Genomic DNA, 26471 nt, shown 5'->3' with positions numbered 1-26471 from the left:
CTTAAATGTGTGTGTATCTGTCGAAATTAGGCATGGATCTGGCAGAAACCGGCTGTTTTTATGTAAAATAAAAGTGTTGGTTCTGAAAGTACCCAGATGTTTTGGAGTAAAATGTTGTTGGATCCAGTTGTGTGTGAATGTGTTTGTGTGGAAAACACTTAAATGTGTGTGTATCTGTCTAAATTAGGCATGGATCCGGCAGGATCCGTCTGTTTTTCTGTAAAAAAGTGTTGGTTCTGAAAGGACCCAAATGTTTTTGAGTAAAATGTTGTTGGATCCAGAAGTGTCTGGATGTGTTTGTATGGAAAACACTTTAATTTGTGTGTATTTTTCTAAATTAGGCATGGATCCGGTAGGATCCGGCTGTTTTTCTGTAAAAAAGTGTTGGTTCTGAAAGGACCCAGATGTTTTGGAGTAAAATGTTGTTGGATCCAGTAGTGCCTGGATGTGTTTGTGTGGAAAACACTTAAATGTGTGTGTATCTGTTGAAATTAGGCATGGATCCGGCAGGATCCGGCTATTTTTCTGTAAAAAAGTGTTGGTTCTGAAACGACCCAAATGTTTTTGAGTAAAATGTTGTTGGATCCAGTAGTGTCTGGATCTGTTTGTGTGGAAAACACTGTGTGTGTATTTGTTGAAATTAGGCATGGATCCGGCAGGATCCAGCTGTTTTTCTGTAAAAAAAGTGTTGGTTCTGAAAGGACCCAGATGTTTTGGAGTAAAATGTTGTTTGATACAGAAGTGTCGGATGTGTTTGTGTGGAAAACACTTAAATGTGTGTGTATCTGTCTAAATTAGGCATGGATCCAGCAGTATCCGGATGTTTTTCTGTAAAAAAGTGTTGGTTCTGAAAGGACCCAGATGTTTTGGAGTAAAATGTTGTTGGATCCAGTAGTGTCTGGATGTGTTTGTGTGGAAAACACTTAAATGTGTGTGTATCTGTTGAAATTAGGCATGGATCCGGCTATTTTTCTGTAAAAAAGTGTTGGTTCTGAAACGACCCAAATGTTTTTGAGTAAAATGTTGTTGGATACAGAAGTGTCTGGATCTGTTTGTGTGGAAAACACTTAAATGTGTGTGTATTTGTCGAAATTAGGCATGGATCCGGCAGGATCCAGCTGTTTTTCTGTAAAAAAGTGTTGGTTCTGAAAGGACCCAGATGTTTTTGAGTAAAATGTTGTTTGATACAGAAGTGTCGGATGTGTTTGTGTGGAAAACACTTAAATGTGTGTGTATCTGTCTAAATTAGGCATGGATCCAGCAGTATCCGGCTGTTTTTCTGTAAAAAAGTGTTGGTTCTGAAAGGACCCAGATGTTTTTGAGTAAAATGTTGTTGGATCCAGTAGTGTCTGGATCTGTTTGTGTGGAAAACACTTAAATGTGTGTGTATCTGTCGAAATTAGGCATGGATCTGGCAGAAACCGGCTGTTTTTATGTAAAATAAAAGTGTTGGTTCTGAAAGTACCCAGATGTTTTGGAGTAAAATGTTGTTGGATCCAGTTGTGTGTGAATGTGTTTGTGTGGAAAACACTTAAATGTGTGTGTATCTGTCTAAATTAGGCATGGATCCGGCAGGATCCGTCTGTTTTTCTGTAAAAAAGTGTTGGTTCTGAAAGGACCCAGATGTTTTTGAGTAAAATATTGTTAGCTACAGAAGTGTATTGATGTGTTTGTGTGGAAAACAATTAAGTTTGTGTGTATTTGTCTAAATTAGGCATGGATCCGGCTGTTTTTCTGAAAGGACCCACATTTTTTTTAATAAAATGTTGTTGGATCCAGAAGTGTCTGGATGTGTTTGTATGGAAAACACTTAAGTTTGTGTTTATTTGTCAAAATTAGGCATGGATCTGGCAGGAATCTGATTTTTTTTCTGTAAAAAAGTGCTGGTTCTGAAAGGACCCAAATGTTTTGCACTAAAATGTTGTTGGATCCAGAAGTGTCTGGATGTGTTTGTGTGGAAAACACTTAAATGTGTGTGTATTTGTCTAAATTAGATATGGATCCGGCAGGATCCAGCTGTTTTTCTGTAAAAAAGTGCTGGTTCTGAATGGACCCAAATGTTTTTGAGTAAAATGTTGTTGCATACAGAAGTGTCTGGATGTGTTTGCGCGTGCCATTTCTGTCCGAGGACTGGATTCTGATTTGCTTATCAGTTGAAGAAGAAGGCAGCTACGTAACGGTGGGGGGAGTTCGGCTGCCATATTTACCGGTTATTAGAGAGGTTAGCGACGCTGATTAGGAAAGAAGCAAGGCGGCAAGGCAGGAGGGGTATAGTGCAGGCGCATCTTCGGTTTTTTATTTTCAATATACAATCATGTTAAATGAAGTGTTGACTGTCCCTTTAACCCTTCACTAACAGAGAACAGCACAGTGTGTATTAACCCTTCATTAGCACAGAAAGCTGCAGTGTGTATTAGCCCTTCACTAGCACAGAAAGCTGCACAGTGTGTATTAACCCTTCACTAGCACAGAGAGCAGCAGTGTGTATTAACCCTTCACTAGCACAGAGAGTAGCACAGTGTGTATTAACCCTTCACTAGCACAGAGAGTAGCACAGTGTGTATTAACCCTTCACTAGCACAGAGAGCAGTACAGTCTGTATTAGCCCTTTACTAGCACAGAGAGCAGCACAGTGTGTATTAACCCTTCACTAGCACAGAGAACAGCAGTGTGTATTAACCCTTCACTAGCACAGAGAACAGCACAGTGTGTATTAACCCTTTACTAGCAAAGAGAGCAGCACAGTGTGTATTAACCATTTACTAGTACAGAGAGCTGCACAGTGGGTATTAACCCTTTACTAGTACAGAGAGCTGCACAGTGTGTATTAACCCTTCACTAGCACAGAGAGCAGCACAGTGTGTATTAACCCTTCACTAGCACAGAAAGCAGCACAGAGTGTATTAACCCTTCACTAGTACAGAGAGCTGCACAGTGTGTATTAACCCTTTACTAGTACAGAGAGCTGCACAGTCTGTATAAACCCTTCGCTAGTACAAAGAGCAGCACAGTGTGTATTAACCCTTCACTAACACAGAGAGCAGGACAGTGTGTATTAACCCTTCACTAACACAGAGAGCAGGACAGTGTGTATTAACCCTTCACTAGCACAGAGAGCAGCACAGTGTGTATTAACCCTTCACTAGCACAGAGAGTAGCACAGTGTGTATTAACCCTTCACTAACACAGAGAGCAGCACAGTGTGTATTAACCCTTCACTAGCACAGAGAGCAGCACAGTGTGTATTAACCCTTCACTAGCACAGAGAGCAGCACAGTGAGTATTAACCCTTTACTAGCACAGAGAGCAGCACAGTGTGTATTAACCCTTTACTAGCACAGAGAGCAGCACAGTGTGTATTAACCCTTTACTAGCACAGAGAGCAGCACAGTGTGTATTAACCCTTCACTAGCACAGAGAGCAGCACAGTGTATATTAACCCTTTACTAGCACAGAAAGCATCACAATGTGTATTAACCCTTTACTAGCACAGAGAGCAGCACAGTGTATATTAACCCTTTACTAGCACAGAAAGCATCACAATGTGTATTAACCCTTTACTAGCACAGAGAGCAGCACAGTATATATTAACCCAACAGTTGAACAGCACTATGTATCCCATTGCCTGGCACAAGCAGATGAATAACATGCACTAAAAGAACAACATTTATAACAATTATAAACTTTTTAAGAAGACCAGAAAGTGACTAAAACTTTTAATCACACAACACACACAGCCTGACTCACTCACCCAGCAGCAGCTTCACAGGAAGTAAAATGGGAGGAGAACATCTCAGAACAACAGTGAGTTCAATACTGGACTACATCTCCCAGACTACACTTAGAAGTCACATGTTAATCAGAAGCCAATCAGACAAAAGAAAATATGCAACCATTTCAAAGACAAATTTGGTGCTTTTTAAAATTGCTTAAATCTGCAAATTCATACAATTTTGTAACTGAGCCCATTGTCACTGTCATATCCTCTACTAGTGCATTACAGCTACACTATATACATAAAGCTACACAATATATACTAGTACTTTCACTAGTACTGAGACAGCTGCAGTTTATATTAACCCCTTCACTAGCACAGAAAGCTTCTCAGTGCTGATATTTAACCCCTTCACTAACAGAGTGAGGTGCACATGGAGTTAACTCTTTAAAGGGATAAGAAAGTTAAAGTTAAACTTACATGAGTCAGGTAGAGTATGTAATTTTTATAAACACATTTCCAATTTACTTTTATCATTATATTTGCTTTGTCTTCTTGGTATTCTTTGTTGAAAACTAAAGCTAGGTAGGCTCGTATACTATTTTCTAAGCCCTTGAAGGCCGCCTCTTATCTTCGTGTATTTTGACAGTTTTTTCACAGCTACACAGTGCTAATTCATATGTGGAATATAGATAACATTGTGCTCACTCCCATAGATTGGGAGACTGTCAAAAGCACTGATATAGGGGGCAGTTTACAAAGGCTTAGATATAAGGTAATCACAGAGGTAAAAAGTGTATTAATATAACTGTGTTGGTTATGCAAAACTGGTGAATGGGTAATAAAGGGATTATTTTTTTATTTTTTTTAACCCCTTAATGACCACAGCACTTTTCCATTTTCTGTCCGTTTGGGATCAAGGCTATTTTTACATTTTTGCGGTCTTTGTGTTTAGCTGTAATTTTCTTCTTACTCATTTACTGTACCCACACATATTATATACCGTTTTTCTCGCCATTAAATGGACTTTCTAAAGATACCATTATTTTCATCATATCTTATAATTTACTATAAAAAAATGATAAAATATGAGGAAAAATGGAAAAAAACACACTTTTTCTAACTTTGAGCCCCAAAATCTGTTACACATCTACAACCACCAAAAAACACCCATGCTAAATAGTTTCTAAATTTTGTCCTGAGTTTAGAAATACCCAATGTTTACATGTTCTTTGCTTTTTTTGCAAGTTATAGGGCCATAAATACAAGTAGCACTTTGCTATTTCCAAACCATTTTTTTCCAAAATTAGCGCTAGTTACATTAGAACACTAATATCTTTCAGGAATCCCTGAATATCCCTTGACATGTATATATTTTATTTTAGTAGACATCCCAAAGTATTGATCTAGGCCCATTTTGGTATATTTCATACCACCATTTCACCGCCAAATGCGATCAAATAAAAAAAATCGTTCACTTTTTCACAAACTTTCGGTTTCTCACTGAAATTATTTACAAACAACTTGTGCAATTATGGCATAAATGGTTGTAAATTCTTCTCTGGGATCCCCTTTGTTCAGAAATAGCAGACATATATGGCTTTGGCGTTGCTTTTTGGTAATTAGAAGGCCGCTAAATGCCACTGCGCACCACAAGTGTATTATGCCCAGCAGTTAAGGGGTTAATTAGGGAGCTTTTAGGGAGCTTGTAGGGTTAATTTTAGCTTTAGTGTAGTGTAGTAGACAACCCCAAGTATTGATCTAGGCACATTTTGGTATATTTCATGCCACCATTTCACCGCCAAATGCGGTCAAATTAAAAAAAAAACGTAAATTTTTTTCACAATTTTAGGTTTCTCACTGAAATCATTTACAAACAGCTTGTGCAATTATGGCAGAAATGGTTGTAAATGCTTGTCTGGGATCCCCTTTGTTCAGAAATAGCAGACATATATGACTTTGGCGTTGCTTTCTGGTAATTAGAAGGCCGCTAAATCCTGCTGCGCCTCACACGTGTATTATGGCTAGCAGTGAAGGGGTTAATTAGGGAGTTTGTAGGGAGCTTGCAGGGTTAATTTTAGCTTTAGTGTAGAGATCAGCCTCCCATCTGACACATCCCACCCCCTGATCCCTCCCAAACAGCTCCCTTCCCTCCCCCACCCCACAATTGTCCCGCCATCTTAAGTACTGGCAGAAAGTCTGCCAGTACTAAAATAAAAGGGTTTTAAAAAAATAAATACATTTTTTTTAGCATATTTACATATGCTACTGTGTAGGATCCCCCCCTTAGCCCCCAACCTCCCTGATCCCCCCCAAAACCTCTCTCTAACCCTCCCCTCTGCCTTATTGGGGGCCATCTTGGGTACTGGCAGCTGTCTGCCAGTACCCAGTTTGCAATAAAAAGTGCTTTTTTTTTTTGTTTTTTGTTTTTTTCTGTAGTGTAGCTTTGTAGCTTCCCCCCCCCCCCACACACACACACACAGACAAACCCCCACCACCTTGCTGATCGTTTTTTTTTTACATTATTTATATATTTTTTTCCATTTTTTATTTCAGCATTTTCTGTAGTGTAGCGGTTCCCACCCGCTCCCTCCCCGTGCACGCGCCCGTGCGTGCCCCCAGCCGCCCACGATCCCGCCCCCCCATCACACAACCAGGGCCAACGATGGCCGCCTCCCGGTCCGGCTCCCACCCACCAACGCAGTAAGCCACCGATCTCCGGTGCAGAGAGGGCCACAGAGTGGCTCTCTCTGCACCAGATGGCTTACAAAGGTTATTGCAGGATGCCTCCATATCGAGGCATCACTGCAATAACCGGAAAGCATCTGGAAGCGAGCAGGATCGCTTCCAGCTGCTTTCCACACTGAGGACGTGCAGGGTACGTTCTCAGGCGTTAACTGCCTTTTTTCTGAGGACGTACCCTGCACGTCCTCAGTCTTTAAGGGGTTAAACAATAAACTTTCTGGAGTAGACTGTACCTTTAAATTAACTTCTATTTTCAAATTAATTGTTTTTCTTTGTATCCTTTGTTGACATCAATATGTAAATATCCTACACTATTGGGTGCTATCTGGGGATTGGTGGGTACACACATATGTGTTTAGCTAACTGCTAGTTGTGCATAACTGCTCTGGAGCTGATTTTAACTAAGTTATAAGTAAGCAATAGGGCATTCATTTCTTATTGTAGTTTTGTGTCCTTTTACTGATCACAGATAAATGCATAGTATTTATTAACCCCTTCAGTAGCACAGGGATTAACACAGAGCTTATTATCACATTACCCGGTACAGGCTGCTACATTGTATCTGTGTAATGTGTATATAATCAATTAAAGGGGCAGTGCAGTGTAAAATGGTCTCCATTAGAAGTGTTCCTAATAACTTATTATACCAGCTGCAGAGTATAAAATGTGTGAGCAATTGTACTTTTAGCTTTATTTTTAATATGTAATAGCTGTTTCTGTTAATGGACCAAAAATAGGAGTCTCTGCTAAGTAGAGTCAAAATGGCTTCCAATGAATTCTAGGTGAGCCAAACTTAAAGAATATAGATATTTATTATAACAAAAGAGGAAAGTAAAAATAAAAAAATGACAATGATATTAAGCATTGACAAATCCTAAATCATATTGAACCCTGATCAAATATTCATACTTCTAATTATTATTCAAACTTCTGAATAATAGGTATACAGTGATAATACAGATGAAAAAATATGTGCAATTGCTCAAATGAAAAAATTGTGAAAAAATCCAAAATGTCAAAATTGAAAAATTAGGTGTACGCCTACAAAAATAATAGTGTCAGTTTCCTTGTGAGTAATAATTGTGGAAAAATACGAAAAAAATATAAAAAAACATAATTTATGTAAGAACTTACCTGATAAATTCATTTCTTTCATATTAACAAGAGTCCATGAGCTAGTGACGTATGGGATATACATTCCTACCAGGAGGGGCAAAGTTTCCCAAACCTTAAAATGCCTATAAATACACCCCTCACCACACCCACAAATCAGTTTAACGAATAGCCAAGAAGTGGGGTGATAAGAAAAAAAGTGCGAAGCATATAAAATAAGGAATTGGAATAATTGTGCTTTATACAAAAAAATCATAACCACCACAAAAAAGGGTGGGCCTCATGGACTCTTGTTAATATGAAAGAAATGAATTTATCAGGTAAGTTCTTACATAAATTATGTTTTCTTTCATGTAATTAACAAGAGTCCATGAGCTAGTGACGTATGGGATAATGACTACCCAAGATGTGGATCTTTCCACACAAGAGTCACTAGAGAGGGAGGGATAAAATAAAGACAGCCAATTCCTGCTGAAAATAATCCACACCCAAAATAAAGTTTAACGAAAAACATAAGCAGAAGATTCAAACTGAAATCGCTGCCTGAAGAACTTTTCTACCAAAAACTGCTTCAGAAGAAGAAAATACATCAAAATGGTAGAATTTAGTAAAAGTATGCAAAGAGGACCAAGTAGCTGCTTTGCAGATCTGGTCAACCGAAGCTTCATTCCTAAACGCCCAGGAAGTAGATACTGACCTAGTAGAATGAGCTGTAATTCTCTGAGGCGGAATTTTACCCGACTCAACATAGGCAAGGTGAATTAAAGATTTCAACCAAGATGCCAAAGAAATGGCAGAAGCTTTCTGGCCTTTTCTAGAACCGGAAAAGATAACAAATAGACTAGAAGTCTTACGGAAAGATTTCGTAGCTTCAACATAATATTTCAAAGCTCTAACAACATCCAAAGAATGCAACGATTTCTCCTTAGAATTCTTAGGATTAGGACATAATGAAGGAACCACAATTTCTCTACTAATGTTGTTGGAATTCACAACCTTAGGCAAAAATTCAAAAGAAGTTCGCAACACCGCCTTATCCTGATGAAAAATCAGAAAAGGAGACTCACAAGAAAGAGCAGATAATTCAGAAACTCTTCTAGCAGAAGAGATGGCCAAAAGGAACAAAACTTTCCAAGAAAGTAATTTAATGTCCAATGAATGCATAGGTTCAAACGGAGGAGCTTGAAGAGCTCCCAGAACCAAATTCAAACTCCAAGGAGGAGAAATTGACTTAATGACAGGTTTTATACGAACCAAAGCTTGTACAAAACAATGAATATCAGGAAGAATAGCAATCTTTCTGTGAAAAAGAACAGAAAGAGCGGAGATTTGTCCTTTCAAAGAACTTGCGGACAAACCCTTATCTAAACCATCCTGAAGAAACTGTAAAATTCTCGGTATTCTAAAAGAATGCCAAGAAAAATGATGAGAAAGACACCAAGAAACATAAGTCTTCCAGACTCTATAATATATCTCTCGAGATACAGATTTACGAGCCTGTAACATAGTATTAATCACGGAGACAGAGAAACCTCTTTGACCAAGAATCAAGCGTTCAATCTCCATACCTTTAAATTTAAGGATTTCAGATCCGGATGGAAAAAAGGACCTTGCGACAGAAGGTCTGGTCTTAACGGAAGAGTCCATGGTTGGCAAGATGCCATCCGGACAAGATCCGCATACCAAAACCTGTGAGGCCATGCCGGAGCTATTAGCAGAACAAACGAGCATTCCCTCAGAATCTTGGAGATTACTCTTGGAAGAAGAACTAGAGGCGGAAAGATATAGGCAGGATGATACTTCCAAGGAAGTGATAATGCATCCACTGCCTCCGCCTGAGGATCCCGGGATCTGGACAGATACCTGGGAAGTTTCTTGTTTAGATGAGAGGCCATCAGATCTATCTCTGGGAGCCCCCACATTTGAACAATCTGAAGAAATACCTCTGGGTGAAGAGACCATTCGCCCGGATGCAACGTTTGGCGACTGAGATAATCCGCTTCCCAATTGTCTACACCTGGGATATGAACCGCAGAGATTAGACAGGAGCTGGATTCCGCCCAAACCAAAATTCGAGATACTTCTTTCATAGCCAGAGGACTGTGAGTCCCTCCTTGATGATTGATGTATGCCACAGTTGTGACATTGTCTGTCTGAAAACAAATGAACGATTCTCTCTCCAGAAGAGGCCAAAACTGAAGAGCTCTGAAAATTGCACGGAGTTCCAAAATATTGATCGGTAATCTCACCTCCTGAGATTCCCAAACTCCTTGTGCCGTCAGAGATCCCCACACAGCTCCCCAACCTGTGAGACTTGCATCTGTTGAAATTACAGTCCAGGTCGGAAGAACAAAAGAAGCCCCCTGAATTAAACGATGGTGATCTGTCCACCACGTTAGAGAGTGTCGAACAATCGGTTTTAAAGATATTAATTGATATATCTTCGTGTAATCCCTGCACCATTGGTTCAGCATACAGAGCTGAAGAGGTCGCATGTGAAAACGAGCAAAGGGGATCGCGTCCGATGCAGCAGTCATAAGACCTAGAATTTCCATGCATAAGGCTACCGAAGGGAATGATTGAGACTGAAGGTTTCGACAAGCTGTAATCAATTTTAGACGTCTCTTGTCTGTTAAAGACAGAGTCATGGACACTGAATCTATCTGGAAACCCAGAAAGGTTACCCTTGTTTGAGGAATCAAAGAACTTTTTGGTAAATTGATCCTCCAACCATGATCTTGAAGAAACAACACAAGTCGATTCGTATGAGACTCTGCTAAATGTAAAGACTGAGCAAGTACCAAGATATCGTCCAAATAAGGAAATACCACAATACCCTGTTCTCTGATTACAGACAGAAGGGCACCGAGAATTTTTGTGAAAATTCTTGGAGCTGTAGCAAGGCCAAACGGTAGAGCCACAAATTGGTAATGCTTGTCTAGAAAAGAGAATCTCAGGAACTGATAATGATCTGGATGAATCGGAATATGCAGATATGCATCCTGTAAATCTATTGTGGACATATAATTCCCTTGCTGAACAAAAGGCAATATAGTCCTTACAGTTACCATCTTGAACGTTGGTATCCTTACATAACGATTCAATAATTTTAGATCCAGAACTGGTCTGAAGGAATTCTCCTTCTTTGGTACAATGAAGAGATTTGAATAAAACCCCATCCCCTGTTCCAGAACTGGAACTGGCATAATTACTCCAGCCAACTCTAGATCTGAAACACAATTCAGAAATGCTTGAGCTTTCACTGGATTTACTGGGACACGGGAAAGAAAAAATCTCTTTGCAGGAGGTCTCATCTTGAAACCAATTCTGTACCCTTCTGAAACAATGTTCTGAATCCAAAGATTGTGAACAGAATTGATCCAAATTTCTTTGAAAAAACGTAACCTGCCCCCTACCAGCTGAACTGGAATGAGGGCCGTACCTTCATGTGAACTTAGAAGCAGGCTTTGCCTTTCTAGCAGGCTTGGATTTATTCCAGACTGGAGATGGTTTCCAAACTGAAACTGCTCCTGAGGACGAAGGATCAGGCTTTTGTTCTTTGTTGAAACGAAAGGAACGAAAACGATTGTTAGCCCTGTTTTTACCTTTAGATTTTTTATCCTGTGGTAAAAAAGTTCCTTTCCCACCAGTAACAGTTGAAATAATAGAATCCAACTGAGAACCAAATAATTTGTTTCCCTGGAAAGAAATGGAAAGTAGAGTTGATTTAGAAGCCATATCAGCATTCCAAGTCTTAAGCCATAAAGCTCTTCTGGCTAAGATAGCCAGAGACATAAACCTAACATCAACTCTAATAATATCAAAAATGGCATCACAGATAAAATTATTAGCATGCTGGAGAAGAATAATAATATCATGAGAATCACGATTTGTTACTTGTTGCGCTAGAGTTTCCAACCAAAAAGTTGAAGCTGCAGCAACATCAGCCAATGATATAGCAGGTCTAAGAAGATTACCTGAACACAGATAAGCTTTTCTTAGAAAAGATTCAATTTTTCTATCTAAAGGATCCTTAAACGAGGTACCATCTGACGTAGGAATGGTAGTACGTTTAGCAAGGGTAGAAATAGCCCCATCAACTTTAGGGATTTTGTCCCAAAATTCTAACCTGTCAGGCGGAACAGGATATAATTGCTTAAAACGTTTAGAAGGAGTAAATGAATTACCCAATTTATCCCATTCTTTGGAAATTACTGCAGAAATAGCATTAGGAACAGGAAAAACTTCTGGAATAACCGCAGGAGCTTTAAAAACCTTATCCAAACGTATAGAATTAGTATCAAGAGGACAAGAATCCTCTATTTCTAAAGCAATTAGTACTTCTTTAAGTAAAGAGCGAATAAATTCCATCTTAAATAAATATGAAGATTTATCAGCATCAATCTCTGAGATAGAATCCTCTGAACCAGAAGAGTCCAAAGAATCAGAATGATGGTGTTCATTTAAAAATTCATCTGTAGAGAGAGAAGATTTAAAAGACTTTTTACGTTTACTAGAAGGAGAAATAACAGACAAAGCCTTCTTTATGGATTCAGAAACAAAATCTCTTATGTTATCAGGAACATTCTGCACCTTAGATGTTGAGGGAACTGCAACAGGCAATGGTACATTACTAAAGGAAATATTATCTGCTTTAACAAGTTTGTCATGACAATTATTACAAACAACAGCTGGAGGAATAGCTACCAAAAGTTTACAGCAGATACACTTAGCTTTGGTAGATCCAGCAGGCAGTGATTTTCCTGTAGTATCTTCTGGCTCAGATGCAACGTGAGACATCTTGCAATATGTAAGAGAAAAAACAACATATAAAGCAAAATAGATCAAATTCCTTATAAGACAGTTTCAGGAATGGGAAAGAATGCCAAATATCAAGCTTCTAGCAACCAGAAGCAAATGAAAAATGAGACTGAAATAATGTGGAGACAAAAGCGACGCCCATATTTTTTAGCGCCAAATAAGACGCCCACATTATTTGGCGCCTAAATGCTTTTGGCGCCAAAAATGACGCCACATCCGGAACGCCGACATTTTTGGCGCAAAATAACGTCAAAAAATGACGCAACTTCCGGCGACACGTATGACGCCGGAAACGGAAAAGAATTTTTGCGCCAAAAAAGTCCGCGCCAAGAATGACGCAATAAAATGAAGCATTTTCAGCCCCCGCGAGCCTAACAGCCCACAGGGAAAAAAGTCAAATTTTTGAGGTAAGAAAAATATGATAATTCAATGCATAATCCCAAATATGAAACTGACTGATCTGAAAATAAGGAAAGTTGAACATTCTGAGTCAAGGCAAATAAATGTTTGAATACATATATTTAGAACTTTATAAATAAAGTGCCCAACCATAGCTTAGAGTGTCACAGAAAATAAGACTTACTTACCCCAGGACACTCATCTACATGTTTGTAGAAAGCCAAACCAGTACTGAAACGAGAATCAGCAGAGGTAATGGTAAATATAAGAGTATATCGTCGATCTGAAAAGGGAGGTAAGAGATGAATCTCTACGACCGATAACAGAGAACCTTATGAAATAGACCCCGTAGAAGGAGATCACTGCATTCAATAGGCAATACTCTCTTCACATCCCTCTGACATTCACTGCACGCTGAGAGGAAAACCGGGCTCCAACTTGCTGCGGAGCGCATATCAACGTAGAATCTAGCACAAACTTACTTCACCACCTCCCTTGGAGGCAAAGTTTGTAAAAACTGATTTGTGGGTGTGGTGAGGGGTGTATTTATAGGCATTTTAAGGTTTGGGAAACTTTGCCCCTCCTGGTAGGAATGTATATCCCATACGTCACTAGCTCATGGACTCTTGTTAATTACATGAAAGAAATGTAAAAATCGAAAATCGTGAAAAGTTAATGTGTAAAATGTGAAAGTTAATAACGAATAGTCTCTTGATGAAAAAATCTAAAACTCTTCTAAGTGATAGTGTATCCAATTGTATCCTTTTGGGATGTTGTTAGTGGTATTTGAATCCTAATGTTCCTAATAGTCCATTAATCGAAATGCTATTTTCAAAACTTCTTCATTGTCCTAAATAGAAAATAAAGTGTCTTGAGAAAGATCCAATAGGATTGAAACGCGTAGACAATACACTGGTATAAACGGCTCAGGTCCCTATCTGGTGAGTTCTTTACCAATTTTAGCAATATTTTATACAACAATATTGCACTATGTATTTTTATTTTTAGGACAATAAAGAAGTTTTTAAAATAGCATTTCGATTAATGGACTATTAGGAACATTAGGATTCAAATACCACTAACAACATCCCAAAAGGATACAATTGGATACACTATCACCTAGAAGAGATTTGGATTTTTTCATCAAGAGACTATTCGTTATTAACTTTCACATTTTACACATGAACTTTTCACGATTTTCGATTTTTACATTTTTTTTATATTTTTTTCATATTTTTCCACAATTATTACTCACAAGGAAACTGACACTATTATTTTTGTAGGTGTACACCTAATTTTTCAATTTTGACATTTTGGATTTTTTTCACTATTTTTTCATTTGAGCAATTGCACATATTTTTTCATCTGTATTATCACTGTATACCTATTATTCAGAAGTTTGAATAATAATTAGAAGTATGAATATTTGATCAGGGTTCAATACGATTTAGGATTTGTCAATGCTTAATATCATTGTCATTTTTTATTTTTACTTTCCTCTTTTGTTATAATAAATATGTATATTTTTTAAGTTTGGCTCACCTAGAATTCATTGGAAGCCATTTTGACTCTACTTAGCAGAGACTCCTATTTTAGGTTATCTCAGCGCTCCTTTTAGCCATTATATAAGATCCGGTCAAGAGATCTTGCATATAGGAGCTATAGTAGTAATACTCCTTGGCGCTGGAGACTTATACACTTTTTTTTTCTGTTAAAGGACCAGTCTACACCAGAATTGTTATTGTTTAAAAAGATAGATAATCCCTTTATTACCCATTACCCACTTGAAATAAAATGTGTTAGAATAACTAATATAAATAAGAAAAAATAACCAAAATCACAGTAAATAAAAAAATCATAAATAAATGTTATTTAAAAGTAGAAAACTATACAAAATATAAAACTGTAGTGACTCTTTAATACTATATAAGGATATCTGTGCATTTGTACAGTGTCCTCAAGTTGTTTTTTCTTTACACTACACTTTAAGGAGAGAAAGCTTATATAGAGTAAGACTAGGGTTCCCCCATTTAGTTCAGACCAAACCCAAACACTCATGCGCCGTGCACAGCACACTATGTATAATAGCACAGGCACAGCACACTATGTATAATAACACAGCACACTATGTATAATAACACAGCACACTATGTATAATAACACAGCACACTATGTATAATAACACAGCACACTATGTATAATAGCACAGCACACTATGTATAATAACACAGCACACTATGTATAATAGCAAAGCACACTATGTATAATAGCACAGCACACTATGTATAATAACACAGCACACTATGTCTAATAACACAGCACACTATGTATAATAACACAGCACACTATGTATAATAGCACAGCACACTATGTATAATAGCACAGCACACTATGTATAATAGCACAGCACACTATGTATAATAGCACAGCACACTATGTATAATAGCACAGCACACTATGTATAATAACACAGGACACTATGTATAATAGCACAGCACACTATGTATAATAACACAGCACACTATGTATAATAACACAGCACACTACGTATAATAGCACAGCACACTACGTATAATAGCACAGCACACTATGTATAATAGCACAGCACACTATGTATACTAGCACAGCACACTATGTATAATAGCACAGCACACTATGTATAATAGCACAGCACACTATGTATAATAGCACAGCACACTATGTATAATAGCACAGGCACACTATGTATAATAACACAGCACACTATGTATAATAACACAGCACACTATGTATAATAGCACAGCACACTATGTATAATAGCACAGCACACTATGTATAATAGCACAGCACACTATGTATAATAGCACAGCACACTATGTATAATAGCACAGCACACTATGTATAATAACACAGGACACTATGTATAATAGCACAGCACACTATGTATAATAACACAGCACACTACGTATAATAGCACAGCACACTACGTATAATAGCACAGCACACTACGTATAATAGCACAGCACACTATGTATAATAGCACAGCACACTATGTATACTAGCACAGCACACTATGTATAATAGCACAGCACACTATGTATAATAGCACAGCACACTATGTATAATAGCACAGCACACTATGTATAATAGCACAGGCACACTATGTATAATAACACAGCACACTATGTATAATAACACAGCACACTATGTATAATAACACAGCACACTATGTATAATAACACAGCACACTATGTATAATAACACAGCACACTATGTATAATAGCACAGCACACTATGTATAATAACACAGCACACTATGTATAATAACACAGCACACTATGTATAATAACACAGCACACTATGTATAATAGCACAGCACACTATGTATAATAACACAGCACACTATGTATAATAGCACAGCACACTATGTATAATAGCACAGCACACTATGTATAATAACACAGCACACTATGTATAATAACACAGCACACTATGTATAATAACACAGCACACTATGTATAATAGCACAGCACACTATGTATAATAGCACAGCACACTATGTATAATAGCACAGCACACTATGTATAATAACACAGCACACTATGTATAATAACACAGCACACTATGTATAATAACACAGCACACTATGTATAATAGCACAGCACACTATGTATAATAGCACAGGCACAGCACACTATGTATAATTACACAGCACACTATGTATAATAACACAGCACACTATGTATAATAACACAGCACACTATGTATAATAACACAGCACACTATGTATAATAACACAGCACATTATGTATAATAGCACAGCACACTATGTATAATAACACAGCACACTATGTATAATAGCACAACACACTATGTATAATAGCACAGGCACAGCACACTATGTATAATAGCACAGGCACAGCACACTATGTATAATAGCACAGGCACAGCACACTATGTATAATAACACAGCACACTATGTATAATAACACAGCACACTATGTATAATAACACGGCACACTATGTATAATAACACGGCACACTATGTATAATAACACAGCACACTATGTATAATAGCACAGGCACACACTATGTATAATAGCACAGCACACTATGTATAATAGCACAGGCACAGCACACTATGTATAATAACACAGCACACTATGTATAATAACACAGCACACTATGTATAATAACACAGCACACTATGTATAATAACACAGCACACTATGTATAATAGCACAGGCACAGCACACTATGTATAATAACACAGCACACTATGTATAATAACACAGCACACTATGTATAATAACACAGCACACTATGTATAATAACACAGCACACTATGTATAATAACACAGCACACTATGTATAATAACACAGCACACTATGTATAATAACACAGCACACTATGTATAATAACACAGCACACTATGTATAATAACACAGCACACTATGTATAATAACACAGCACACTATGTATAATAGCACAGGCACAGCACACTATGTATAATAACACAGCACACTATGTATAATAACACAGCACACTATGTATAATAACACAGCACACTATGTATAATAGCACAGGCACAGCACACTATGTATAATAACACAGCACACTATGTATAATAACACAGCACACTATGTATAATAACACAGCACACTATGTATAATAACACAGCACACTATGTATAATAACACAGCACACTATGTATAATAACACAGCACACTATGTATAATAACACAGCACACTATGTATAATAACACAGCACACTATGTATAATAACACAGCACACTATGTATAATAGCACAGGCACAGCACACTATGTATAATAACACAGCACACTATGTATAATAGCACAGCACACTATGTATAATAACACAGCACACTATGTATAATAACACAGCACACTATGTATAATAGCACAGGCACAGCACACTATGTATAATAGCACAGCACACTATGTATAATAGCACAGCACACTATGTATAATAGCACAGGCACAGCACACTATGTATAATAGCACATAAGCACAAGCTCGCACATAGATATTCACACTCTGACACACTTTCTATCTCAGCAAGAAATTTTGATTAAGCACATCTAATAAAAGCATATGTTTTTAAATGGACATATTGTGGAGTGCTTTCTATCTCATACACACTCTCTCACACACTCTGTCATACAATTACACTCACACACACATACTCTCTCTATCTCATACACACACACACTGTCACTCTCTAACACACAATCACTCTCACACACACACACACTCTAACACACTAATAGACACGCACACACATACTCTCTCTATCTCATACACACACACACTGTCACTCTCTAACACACAATCACTCTCACACACACTCTAACACACTAATAGACACGCACACACATACTCACTCACTCACTCTCTTTCTCTCACACACACACACAAACACTCTCACACATACAAATACACTCACTCTTTCACACACAGAATCACACACACATAGATACATACCTACTCTCTCTTATGTTGGGAATAGGGAATATCCCGGGACAATTCTTGGATGCTGAGTGATCTTCGGAATCCCGGGATCAGTTACCAAAATAACACACCAGGCAGGTTGTCATTAGCAAATGCTCGTTTATTATGGGAAAGTTATATAGCCATGGGTACACTCAGGCATCCGATACGTAACTAAATACTATTGGCTAAGCAAATATCCTTATAGCCCTATAGCCTTAGAGCCTTAGCATAACATAATATTTGTTGCAAGAAAGGGAAGGAAAAATGAACGTTTGTGGTTACAGAGAATAATATATGCAACAGCAACATATAGGTCATGGGACTTAGCTCTGAACGTTGTGGTTAGGAACAGGAAACATCTGTGAAACACAGACAGAGCAGACAGAAAATAATGTTAGCAATATTACAAGTGTTTTGGAAGCACATAATATTACGAGTGGAGTGGAATGAAAACACATCAGCACATAGCATTACAAGTGGTGTGGAGTGGACAAGTGTAATATGCAACACTACCTGACAATTCCCCTCTTTAGTCATAACAATGACTATCTTAGGGTTAGCGTCTGGGATGGAGTGGGACATTGAGGTATTGTACAGAGGCATGTGTGGACGGTCGAACATGCAGATATTGCGGACAATGGGAATTAGAAGCAGCAGGCTTTGCAGTACATTTAGCAATGCATGAAACAAGTATTTTAAAAACACAATAACAGAAAAACATAATTTATGTAAGAACTTACCTGATAAATTCATTTCTTTCATATTAGCAAGAGTCCATGAGCTAGTGACGTATGGGATATACATTCCTACCAGGAGGGGCAAAGTTTCCCAAACCTCAAAATGCCTATAAATACACCCCTCACCAGACCCACAAATCAGTTTAACGAATAGCCAAGAAGTGGGGTGATAAGAAAAAAAAGTGCGAAAGCATAGAAAATAAGGAATTGCAATAGTTGTGCTTTATACAAAAAAATCAAAATCACCACAAAAAAGGGTGGGTCTCATGGACTCTTGCTAATATGAAAGAAATGAATTTATCAGGTAAGTTCTTACATAAATTATGTTTTCTTTCATGTAATTAGCAAGAGTCCATGAGCTAGTGACGTATGGGATAATAAATACTCAAGATGTGGAACTTCCACGCAAGAGTCACTAGAGAGGGAGGGATAAAAATAAAGACAGCCAATTCCGCTGAAAAATAATCCACACCCCAAACAAGTTTAAATCTTATAATGAAAAAAAACTGAAATTATAAGCAGAAGAATCAAACTGAAACAGCTGCCTGAAGTACTTTTCTAACAAAAACTGCTTCAGAAGAAGAAAACACATCAAAATGGTAGAATTTAGTAAAAGTATGCAAAGAAGACCAAGTTGCTGCTTTGCAAATCTGATCAACCGAAGCTTCATTCCTAAATGCCCAGGAAGTAGAAACTGACCTAGTCGAATGAGCCGTAATCCTTTGAGGCGGAGTTCTACCCGACTCAACATAAGCATGATGAATCAAAGACTTTAACCAAGATGCCAAAGAAATGGCAGAGGCCTTCTGACCTTTCCTAGAACCAGAAAAGATAACAAATAGACTAGAAGTCTTTCGGAGATCTTTAGTAGCTTCAACATAATATTTCAAAGCTCTAACTACATCCAAAGAATGTAATGATCTTTCCTTAGAATTATTAGGATTAGGACACAATGAAGGAACCACAATCTCTCTACTAATGTTGTTAGAATTCACAACCTTAGGTAAAAATTTAAATGAAGTCCGCAACACTGCCTTATCCTGATGAAAAATCAGAAAAGGAGATTCACAAGAAAGAGCAGATAACTCAGAAACTCTTCTAGCAGAAGAGATGGCCAAAAGAAACAAAACTTTCCAAGAAAGTAATTTAATATCTAGAGAATGCATAGGTTCAAAGGGAGGAGCTTGTAGAGCTCCCAGAACCAAATTCAAACTCCAAGGAGGAGAAATTGACTTAATGACAGGTTTGATACAAACCAAAGCCTGTACAAAACAAGATTAGCAATTTTTCTGTGAAACAGCACAGAAAGAGCAGAAATGTGTCCTTTCAAGGAACTGGCAGATAAACCTTTATCTAGACCATCCTGAAGAAACTGTAAAATTCTAGGAATTCTAAAAGAATTCCAGGAAAATGTATGAGAAGAACACCAAGAAATGTAAGTCTTCCAGACTTGATAATATATCTTCCTAGACACAGATTTACGAGCCTGTAACATAGTATTAATTACGGAGTAAGAGAAACCTCTATGACTAAGAATCAAGCGTTCAATCTCCATACCTTCAAATTTAATGATTTGAGATCCTGATGGAAAAATGGGCCTTGAGATAGAAGGTCTGGTCTTAACGGAAGAGTCCAAGGTTGGCAACTGGCCATCCGAACAAGATCCGCATACCAAAACCTGTGAGGCCATGCTGGAGCCACCAGCAGTACAAACGAACGCTCCTTTAGAATCTTGGAAATCACTCTTGGAAGAAGAACTAGAGGCGGAAAGATATAGGCAGGATGATACTTCCAAGGAAGCGACAATGCATCCACTGCCTCCGCCTGAGGATCCCTGGATCTGGACAGATACCTGGGAAGTTTCTTGTTTAGATGAGAAGCCATCAGATCTATTTCTGGAAGACCCCAGATTTGAACAATCTGAAGAAATACCTCTGGGTGAAGAGACCATTCGCCCGGATGTAATGTCTGGCGACTGAGATAATCCGCTTCCCAATTGTCTATACCTGGGATGTGAACCGCAGAAATTAGACAGGAGCTGGATTCCGCCCATACAAGTATTCGAGATACTTCTTTCATCGCCAGAGGACTGTGAGTCCCCCCTTGATGATTGATATATGCCACGGTTGTGACATTGTCCATCTGAAAACAAATGAACGATTCTCTCTTCAGAAGAGGCCACGACTGAAGAGCTCTGAAAATCGCACGGAGTTCCAAAATGTTGATTGGTAATCTCGCCTCCTGAGATTCCCAAACCCCCTGCGCTGTCAGAGACCCCCATACCGCTCCCAAACCTGTCAGACTCACATCTGTTGAGATCACAGTCCAGGTTGGAAGAACAAAAGAAGCCCCTTGAATTAAACAATGGTGATCTGTCCACCACGTCAGAGAGTGTCGTACAATCGGATTTAAAGATATTAACTGTGATATCTTTGTATAATCCCTGCACCACTGGTTCAGCATACAGAGCTGAAGAGGTCGCATGTGAAAACGAGCAAAGGGGATCGCGTCCGATGCAGCAGTCATAAGACCTAGAATTTCCATGCATAAGGCTACCGAAGGGAATGATTGAAACCGAAGGTTTTGACAGGCTGAAATCAATTTCAGACGTCTCTTGTCCATCAGAGACAAAGTCATGGACACTCAATCTATTTGGAAACCTAAAAACGGTTACCCTTGTCTGAGGAATCAATGAACTCTTTGGTAAATTGATCCTCCAACCATGTTCTTGAAGAAACGACACAAGTCGATTCGTATGAAATTCTGCTAAATGTGAAGACTGAGAAAGTACCAAGATATCGTCCAAATAAGGAAATACCACAATACCCTGTTCTCTGATTACAGAAAGAAGGGCACCGAGAACTTTTGAAAAAATCCTTGGAGCCGTTGCTAGGCAGAACGGCAGAGCCACAAATTGGTAATGCTTGTCTAGAAAAGAGAATCTCAGAAACTGAAAGTGATCTGTATGAATCGGAATATGCAGATATGCATCCTGCAAATCTATTGTGGACATATAATGCCCTTGCTGAACAAAAGGCAGAATAGTCCTTATAGTTACCATTTTGAATGTTGGTATCCTTACATAGCGATTCAATATTTTTAAATCCAGAACTGGTCTGAAGGAATTCTCCTTCTTTGGTACAATGAAGAGATTTGAGTAAAACCCCAGCCCCTGTTCCAAAACTGGAACTGGCACAATTACTCCAGCCAACTCTAGATCTGAAACACATTTCAGAAATGCCTGAGCCTTCACTGGATTTATTAGAATGTGAGAAAGAAAAAATCTTCTTGCAGGTGGCCTTACCTTGAAACCTATTCTGTACCCTTGTGAAACAATGTTCTGAATCCAAAGACTGTGAATCGATTTGATCCAAATTTCTTTGAAAAATCGTAATCTGCCCCCTACCAGCTGTGCTGGAATGAGGGCCGCACCTTCATGTGGACTTGGGAGCTGGCTTTGGCTTTCTAAAAGGCTTGGATTTATTCCAGACTGGAGACGGTTTCCAAACAGAAACCGTTCCTTTAGGGGAAGGATCAAGCTTCTGTTCCTTATTCTGACGAAAGGAACGAAAACGATTAGCAGCCCTATATTTACCCTTAGATTTTTTATCCTGAGGTAAAAAAGTTCCTTTCCCCCCCAGTAACAGTTGAAATAATAGAATCCAACTGAGAACCAAACAATTTATTACCTTGAAAAGAAAGGGAAAGCAAAGTTGACTTAGAAGACATATCAGCATTCCAAGTTTTAAGCCATAAAGCTCTTCTAGCTAGAATAGCTAAAGACATATACCTGACATCTTCTCTGATAATATCAAAAATGGCATCACAAATAAAGTTATTAGCATGTTGAAGAAGTTTAACAATGCTATGAGAATTATGATCTGACACCTGTTGCGCCAGAGCCTCCAACCAAAAAGTGGATGCTGCAGCAACATCAGCCAAAGAAATAGCAGGCCTAAGAAGATTGCCTGAACATAAATAAGCTTTCCTTAGAAAGGAATCAATCTTCCTATCTAAAGGATCCTTAAAGGAAGTACTATCTGCCGTAGGAATAGTAGTACGCTTAGCAAGAGTAGAGATAGCCCCATCAACTTTAGGGATTTTGTCCCAAAACTCTAATCTGTCATATGGCACAGGATATAATTTCTTAAATCTTTTAGAAGGAGTAAAAGAATTACCCAGATTATTCCATTCCCTAGAAATTACTTCAGAAATAGCATCAGGGACAGGAAAAACTTCCGGAATAACTACAGGAGGTTTAAAAACCGAATTTAAACGCTTATTAGATTTAGTATCAAGAGGACTAGAATCCTCAATTTCTAAAGCGATTAAAACTTCTTTAAGTAAAGAACGAATAAATTCCATTGTTAAATAAATATGAAGATTTATCAGTGTCAATATCTGAGACAGAATCCTCTGAACCAGAAAAATCCTCATCAGAAACAGACAAATCAGAATGATGATGTTCATTTAAAAATTCATCTGAGAAATGAGAAGTTTTAAAAGACTTTTTACGTTTACTGGAAGGAGGAATAACAGACATAGCCTTCCTAATAGATTTAGAAACAAAATCTCTTATATTAACAGGAACATCCTGAGTATTAGATGTTGATGGAACAGCAACAGGTAATGGAATATTACTAATGGAAATTGAATCTGCATTAACAAGTTTATCATGACATTCATCACAAACTACAGCCGGAGGAACAGATACCACAAGTTTACAACAAATGCACTTAACTTTGGTAGAACCAGCATCAGGCAGCGTTTTTCCAGAAGTAGCTTCTGATCCAGGGTCAATCTGAGACATCTTGCAATATGTAAGAGAAAAAACAATATAAAGCAAAATCTATCAAATTCCTAAAATGACAGTTTCAGGAATGGGAAAAATGCCAATGAACAAGCCTCTAGTAACCAGAAGCAAAAGAAAAATGAGATTTAAATAATGAGAAAAAAAGGTGGAGACAAAAATGACGCCCACATTTTTTAGCGCCAAAAAAAGACGCCCACATTATTGGCGCCAAAATACTTTTGGCGCCGAGAATGACGCCACATCCGGTGACGCCGACACTTTTGGCACAAAACGTCAAAAAAATTACGCAATCACGAACAACTTCCGGCAACAAGTATGACGCCGGAAATGACAAAGAAATTTTTTTCGCCAAAAAAGTCCGCGCCAAGAATGACGCAATAAAATGAAGGATTTTCAGTCCCCGCGAGCCTAACAGCCCACAGAGAAAAGAGTCAATTTAAAGGTAAGAAAAAAATTGATTATTCATATGCATTATCCCAAATAATGAAACTGTCTGTCTGAAATAAGGAATATTGATCATCCTGAATCAAGGCAAATAAATGTTTAAACACATATATTTAGAACTTTTACATAAAAGTGCCCAACCATAGCTGAGAGTGTCACAAAAAATAAGATTTACTTACCCCAGGACACTCATCTACATGTAGTAGAAAGCCAAACCAGTACTGAAACAAGAATGAGTAGAGGTAATGGTATATAAGAGTATATCGTCGATCTGAAAAGGGAGGTAAGAGATGAATCTCTACGACCGATAACAGAGAACCTATGAAAAAGATCCTGTAGAAGGAGACCATTGAATTCAAATAGGCAATACTCTCCTCACATCCCTCTGACATTCACTGCACACTGAGAGGAAAACCGGGCTCCAGCCTGCTGCAAAGCGCATATCAACGTAGAATCTAGCACAAACTTACTTCACCACCTCCATGGGAGGCAAAGTTTGTAAAACTGATTTGTGGGTGTGGTGAGGGGTGTATTTATAGGCATTTTGAGGTTTGGGAAACTTTGCCCCTCCTGGTAGGAATGTATATCCCATACGTCACTAGCTCATGGACTCTTGCTAATTACATGAAAGAAAGGATAAAGAGAGCAATAAAAACAATAATGGTACCAATATTTTTTAGCCAATCTAACAGACCCAAACCAGTGAAGAATTTATCCCAGGGGTTATCAATGCCAGAGTTTTCTTTAATTCAATGGATAATTCTTCTAATTTTTTAATAGCAAACGTGAACTTTTCTGTGGGTCCTGTGTTATCAGGGATAAACGTACAGCAGGACCCACCAGTTTGGGCATCAATGACTTTACAAACCCCTCGTTTCTCTGCTAAGAGCATGTCTAAAGCCATGCGGTTTTGGAATGTCATGTAAGAGGTTGGGCCAAGTTGTTCAGCAATACCCTTAAGGGCATCTCTGGTGTAATTAACAAAACGCTGTTGATTATAAAATATATAGTTTATCCAGTCTACATTTTTATTAGCAGTTATGATGGGGAAGATGGATTCAAATCCAGCTTTGACCTGGTCACGGGCCTTAAATTCATCTGGGACCCCCCTTGGGACCCCTATAGCATCTATGTATACATGGGGGAAGTGTTGCGGATATGTGCTGTGGATATAGATGTTACAGAAGGGACTATGCAACCAACTTCACCCCTCTTTGGACTGGCAGCTGAGGATGATATAGGTGTTACAGAAGGGACTTTGTGAACACTTCACCCCTCTTTAGGCACAACTGTTGTCCTGGATCGTTCTGGATGGGCGGTATAGATGTTTCAGAAGGGACTAGACAACCAGCTTCACCCCTCTTTGGACAGAGCTTTACCCTAGATGCATGGATCCAGATGGGCTCCTGGGCTGTGAGGATGGCAGTACGGGTGATGGCCACAACTTCGGTGGGTGGGCCGTATGGAAATCCTCCTTTCTTTGCTTTATTCAGCTGTCTGATGCACACTGTGTCTCCGACCTTGAAGATGTGGGTTGGTTCCTGTGAGGGAAGAGGAAAACGAGAAGCCACATCACCATATTTGCCATTCAAAACAGAGATCAGTTCATGTACATATCGTTCTCTAATTAAGTCTAAATCACCAGTGACTATGTGTGGGGTCCTGGCCCAGGGGGTGGGGAATGGTCGACTCATTAAAATCTCAAAAGGGGACAGCTGAGTGGATTTGCTTGGGGACATCCATACCTCAGCTAATACTGCAGGTAAATTTGATCCAGTTCCCTCCCGTGGCCTTAAGGAGTTTTTACTTAATGGTCCGGTTCATTCTTTCTACCACCCCTGAGCTCTGGGGGTGGTATGGTATGTGAAACTTCCATTTTATCTGTAGGTGAGATACCAATTCCTGCAATACCTTACTAACAAAGGCAGGGCCATTGTCTGAGTTAATCTGCAGCGGGCAGCCAAATCGGGGAATGACGTCAGTGCAAAGGTGTTTCACTACTGTTTTTGCGTCTTCCCTAGTAGTAGGGAAGGCCTCAGGCCAGCGGGTAAATTGGTCAATTATGACCAATAGGTAAAACTGTTTGGTTCCTGTTTTAGGGATGTGTGTGAAGTCTATCTGCAGGTGAGTGAAGGGTGCGGCTGGTGGTGTTAGGTGGTCATGTTTTGCTGGTTTGTTGTTGTGTTTGG

The 26471-nt window shown here is 38.6% G+C and overlaps 1 protein-coding gene across 1 annotated transcript in view; it reads right to left on the bottom strand.

The window, feature by feature from the left end:
* LOC128660028 (oocyte zinc finger protein XlCOF6) overlaps window positions 1-19020 on the bottom strand; it is a 227493-nt gene extending 208473 nt beyond the window's left edge. The window contains exon 1 of the mRNA XM_053713631.1: window positions 18280-19020. The gene's annotated coding sequence lies outside the window, so the exon portion shown is untranslated. The remainder of the gene's footprint in view (window positions 1-18279) is intronic.
* Window positions 19021-26471: the final 7451 nt, after the last annotated feature.

Source organism: Bombina bombina, chromosome 5 (genome assembly GCF_027579735.1).
Source record: "Bombina bombina isolate aBomBom1 chromosome 5, aBomBom1.pri, whole genome shotgun sequence".
In the NCBI taxonomy this organism is placed as follows: domain Eukaryota; kingdom Metazoa; phylum Chordata; class Amphibia; order Anura; family Bombinatoridae; genus Bombina; species Bombina bombina.
This window is presented reverse-complemented; position numbering and strand designations above follow the sequence as displayed.